The sequence below is a fragment of the Capsicum annuum genome, chromosome 11 (assembly GCF_002878395.1).
Source record: "Capsicum annuum cultivar UCD-10X-F1 chromosome 11, UCD10Xv1.1, whole genome shotgun sequence".
NCBI lineage: Eukaryota > Viridiplantae > Streptophyta > Magnoliopsida > Solanales > Solanaceae > Capsicum > Capsicum annuum.
The window spans coordinates 120,984,384-120,990,625 of record NC_061121.1 but is presented as its reverse complement, the minus strand read 5'-3'; positions in this window follow the sequence as shown (position 1 = coordinate 120,990,625).

Sequence of the window (6,242 nt, the reverse complement as noted above, 5' to 3'; positions counted from 1 at the left end):
TACTTATGATTTAGAGCTTTTAGTGGTAGTTTTGGCTTTGAAAATCTAGTGGCATTATTTGTATGGAGTGCGCATGGACATCTTTTTTTATCATAAGTGTCTACAGTATGTGTTCACTCAAAAGTAGCGAAATCTCAAGTAGAGTAGATGGTTGGAGCTTCTAAACGACTATGATATGAGTCTTCACTACCACCTAGGTAAAACTGACATGATTTTCAATGCTCTTAGTAGGTTATCCATGGGGAGTTTGGCTCATGTGGATAGAAGAAACCGGAATTTGTGAAGGATAGTCACCACTTGGCTAATCTTGGTATTTTTCTCTTGGACTCCATTGATGGTGGTGTGATGGTATAAGAAGTGGATTCGTCATTTCTTGGTGCATATATCAAGGAGAAGCAAATCTTGGATCCTGTTTTGGTGAAAATCAAGAGAGATTTTGGTGGGTAAAAAGTAATTGTATTTAAGATAAGTGGTGATGGTACTTTGAGGTACTGAAGGAGGTTATATGTTCCTGACATCAATGGTTTGTGATAAAGGGCTTTGGCTGAGGCATATGAATCACGTTATGTTGTTCATCCAGGTTCGACCAAAATGTTTCATGATCTCAAGTGGATGTATTAGTGGAATTGTATAAAAAGTATATGTGTAAATTTGTGGTCAAGTGCTTAGTATGTCAACAAGTGAAAGTTTAGCACATGAGGCTGGGGGGGTTTAATAAGGGAATTGAGTTGACTAAATGGAAATATGAGCTAATCAATATGAATTCCCTTATCGGTATTCCTTATTCTCGGAACCAATTTCATTCGGTTTGGGTCATTGTGGATAAAATTAAAGTCTGCTTCGCAAACAAACTTTTTGGCTGAGGATTATGCGAGGTCGTATCTTCATTAGATTGTAAAGCTTCATGTCGTTCCTATTTTGATTATATCTAATCATGGTATATAGTTTTCATCTCACTTCTGGCGGTCTTCTCAATAAGGGTTGGAGACAAAGGTTAGTCTAAGTACTACTTTTTTCTGTTGACGGATGGGCAAGTAGAGAGGACTATTCAGATATTGGAGAGCATCATTGAAGAGCATGCTTCGGGCATGTGTGATTGATTATGGTAGAAATTGGGTTGAGCATCTACCTTTTGTAGAGTTTGCGTACAACAATAACTATCATTCTAGCACTGGGATGGCCCCTTTAAGGCATTGTATGGTCGGAGATGTAGATCTCCTATTAGTTGGTTTGATCTTGGTGAGGTGGATATGTTCGGTCTAGATATGGTTTATTAGGCTATGGAAAAGGTAAAGGTGATTTGGGATAGGCTTGAAGATGCCAAAATTCATCAAAAGTCCTATGCAGATATAAGGCATAGAGACTTAGAGTTTGAGACTGGGGATAATGTGTTCCTAAAGGTATCTTCAATGAATGGAGTAATGCAGTTTAGTAAAAAGGAAAAGCTCAGTCTCCGGTATGGTTGTCCTTATACAGTTTTATGGCGGGTTGTTAAAGTTGCATATGAATTGGAGTTGCCTTCGAATTTGAGCTCCATTAATTCAGTATTTCCTATCTGTATGTTTAGAAAGTGTCTTGGTGATCCTTCTTCGGTGGTTCCTTTGGAAGGATTAGATATCTCGGATTCTTTATCCTTTGGAGAGGTCCCGATTAAGATTTTAGATCAAGAGGTTTGTTGGTTATGAACCAACAATGTGGCCTTGGTTAAGATTCTATGGAAGAACCTTAAGGTCGAAGAGGCTACATGGGAAGCTAAAGTGGACAAGAATTCCAAATATCCATATTTGTTTTCTTCTATAAATATTTAAGCGGAAGGAATGTGTTCTTGATCACATCCATATTTTGTATCTTATTTAAGGGTTAGAATACATCCTTGCATCTTTGTTTTCTAACATGGTAAAAGGTTGGATTGTTCTTTTATAGTACAAATGAATCATGATAGTGTTTGACACACCTTGTCCGTTCTTCATGGATGAATGATCCTACTGGGGGAAACTACAACGCCCTGGATTTTGTAACCTTAAAAAATTTCTTGCATTATAGTATCTGGTAAAGCTACAAGTAGAGGGTATAGGTCGTAAGCTGGGGTACAATTCTTAAGTCTTGGTCGTATACTAACTAGTGTTGGTTGGTAGTTTTGATTGGTTTATAGAAAGGGAACAACTTGGTGTTATGAGCGTAAGATAGGGTATGAGTCATACAATTGACTCGTATGGTAGGCGGTGATCAAACCTTCTTTGATTCTATTCTAATAAGGAAACAGTTTAGCGGTACTAATCATATGGTTGGGGTACGACCTTGGCTGGGTAAGTCGTATGTTGCACAATGTTAGGTCCAAGGAGGAGGCCTTGGATACGAGTGGTGGGCACCACTCGTATTAGAGGGCACTACTGGTATGGGTGAGTCATACCATATGAAGGGACTTTTAAGCAATATACGTTGGGGCTAATATTGATATTTCCCAACTTAATCTCTTAAGGCCCCACGCTTATATCACATTTTGGATGCCATTTAACCTTTTCTTATAATCCTAAAAAAACTCTCTAATCCTCTCTAAGGCTCTTGGGGAAATGATGCCTAGAGTTTCACCTAGAGGACCAATTCGGGGCTTGTATTGGTGATGTCTCTCTTTCATCATCTTAATATAAGGCATGTGCTCCTCCCTCATTTTTAGTTCCAACTAAATGAATTTTTTATATAATGTTTTCATGGCATGTTTATTGTATGGTTTTTGGGGTTTTCAAATATATGTTGGGGATTTTGGTATGAAATGCTTGGTTATGGTTTTCTCAGCTTTAGTTATATTTTTACATGCTTTAATGTTGTTTTAATGATTTGTTGCATGGGAATGGTTAATTGATAATTGGAATTGGCTTTGGAAACACTATACCTGCAACATGTTTTATAAAATGCCTGTGATAATGATTTTACTATATCATGGAACTATAGCATGGTATGGTTTGATAATGGAACCCTAAATGGTATAAATGGTTTAAATGGTTTGAAAAGGCTAAAAGGAATGGTTTGGTGGTCATGGTTATGGTTAATTAAACTTCCTTATGGGGAACGATGGAATCTCACAAGTATACATGATAATGAACAACTTGTGGGGTACATGGGATATCCCAAATCATCCTTAATAATAGAAGACTTGTGGGGTATATGGGATTCCCAACAATCAAATTAATAATGTAATCTATTGGTACATGGGAATCCCTTCTGCATAAAAAGGTTTTCTAAGGACATTGCTTGCAAGCTATAGAAAGTATGACGATACCACTACATATAGCCTTGGTTAGTGACAATGCAATTATGGTTTTGCTAGGTATAAATGATTTTAATTAGGCAGTAATGGCGGGGTGTGGTAGCTAACCATGAAGGTGTTAGTCTAATTAACAGAGATGGGAAACTCATATTTTCCAACATGAGGGGTAGTCATAGTGACCTTATATGATACTATAAGGTACATTGGAATCCTCTTAGTACACTGTACATAAGTATCATGGAGAGCGAAGGGTAGTTGGGAATCCCCTACTCCTATGGTATATACGGTTTGTGTGGCTACACGCAACGGGGTCCGTCAAGGGGGTGACACTAGATTCATATAGCCCATTGGTGGTTCTAGGATGATTAAGCTATACATACCCAGGCTAATGGTTTTAAAGGCATGCTACACCTGGTTCCCTTTCCCGACATGGTTATATATATATATATATGTATGTGTGATTTGTATGCATATAGTTGGTTTAATTGGTTTTACTGGATGGAATTATTTTATCATTAGCTTGGGTTCATGTGAGCATTCACTCGCTAACCCATCTTGGGCAGTTGTATCCCCACGCGTTAAAGAACCAGCCATTCTACTCGTCTTGCTTAGTGATTGGATTTCGGATCAGCTATTGGATTGAAATGGTGAGCTTCTATATTCCTGAAGGTTGTTCTTCATATCATGGATATCTTTACATACTTTAAGTTATTTATGGATATAGGTTTTGGCTATGGTTGCAGGGCATGTCCAAACCGGATATTTTTTTTTCTTTTGGTTAGAGGCTTGTGTAATTACTATGCGTTGTAATGAGCGGGATAGGTATTGGTGTCAACCTAAGTATTGGTATTGGTGTTAAGGCTGATATTGTTTGACTGAATTTATGATTGTTCCATCCTCTTTTATTTTGGATTATATATTATACGGGATTAAATTGGTTCACGATTTGGTTCAGTAATAGTTATTGGTTGGATAAGTGATGGATAGACTTGTTTGGGTTTTTCACGGTTATAGACCTATCCTAGAGTCTTAGGTTATGCTTACATGCTATCTTGTTATACATTCAAAAATTATCAGACTCTGGGTATGCATATTTGAAGGTTGGGTTGGTCAACAGAGCTGGTCCCCGATCTTGGATGGACTATGGATGCCCATTATGACAAGGCCCTTGTTCGGGCTGTGTCAACACCAAGATAGAATTGCTTCGCACTTAACCTATTTTGCTAATTCATCATGGATCTTACAACCCTAGTTGTGGTATTTTCCTACTCATGATTTTCAAACCACAAGAAATATTCATATATGAAAACATTAGTATAAACTTTCAATATAAATAAAACCCCAAAATCTCAATTTGAATTAAAACCCTAGAAATAATGTTCATAGAATTCTAAGAAAATCCCTTAGAATCTCCCAATATAATGTTGTAAATATAAAGTAATGGAAACTCGTGCAAATAAACCTAGAAGAGTATTTATAGACAAAATAAATCCTATCCTAAACAAAATAAGAAATTTAGGTTAGTGGCCTCGGACCATAAGAAGGTACGATAGTGGTTAGAACCCACGATCATCTTTGAGATCTCATGGTTTGGCTCATGGATTTTCATCTTTAGATATTCACTAGCATGGCTCGTAGTATTTTCTCATATTTCATTTATGACCATACAGTGTGTTCTTCTGATAATCTTTACTTGAATTTTCTATAGTCTTCCTAGTTGGGCCTCCTTCTTATGACCTTAAGGCACGGTCGTATGTTTGTTACACTATCGTGATTGGCCTTCGACTGATGATTCTTACACTTATCTCCTATATCTTTGTTTTCAGGTCTTCCTCACGACCAAAAGGTATGATTGTATGATTAATAACCGATCGTGCGATCTCTTTGTCTGATCCTCCTAGGATACCCCTTCTCTAATTAAAGCTACAATAATCATTTTACGACTGTGGTCTGTCACCATGATCATTCCTTCATTTATCTGATCCTCTTCTAGTCCTATGTTCTACACTTTCCTTCATCAGACCTGCGTATCCCGTAATCATGAGAAACCCATCATATCCATAGAAACACACCATTGTACTTGCAAATATTCATCATTTTAAGTATCTCAAGTGCCATAAATTCACAACACAATAACACCCTTAACTTAGAATGCTTGTATGTCCTCGAGCAAATAAAATAGACTAGACTCACTAAGATGTTTAACTTAGAGCAAAACTAAGATCACTATAGCAGTCATATTTGTAGAACCAATTTTTACACATGCATATGCCATAAATACTTTTTAGCATCCTCCAAAGTTTAAATTCACCAATGCAATGTGTATTCAAAGAAAGTACCCTTACATAATTGGATGAGGACATGGTATTACATTGTGAGTAGAAAACCTAAAACTTAAACCAATACACCGAATGAAGCAACAACTAGACTACATCCCTTACACGTTCACATAAAAAAAGACCCCAATCACTTAGTATATGCAATAAGATATTTCCACTAGTACTGAATCAAATCTCTCCCTCTCACAAAGAAGTCAAGTCATGTGCATTTGATGCCATAGGCTTGACCTTATTTTCTATGATTCATCTTTAAGACAGTTCAGTTAAGGTCACTAAAGGTCCTTTATAGGCTTGTAATGTAGGATTGGGGATTCGTATGGTACATTAGGGTAAAGTGACTCGATTCCTCCTTGGCACTATAATACATTTTGCTTCACTTTCCTATATTCTTTTCTTTTGCACTCTTTTTCAGAATTTTATTTCGTTTTGGACCTCGAGTGTGGTTTTATTTTCGCAATGTCCTTTTTTTTAATCTTATTTTGCCCTTTTTAATTTATTTTTTACTCTTTTTTCATGTCGCACTCAAATCCTTTTTCCTTTTATGAAAAATTCTTCATACCTAGTTTCTACGCAACCCTACACAATAGTCACCCTCAGCCTAGGTGAGATACCAGAGTTGAGGTACACAATTTTCAAGA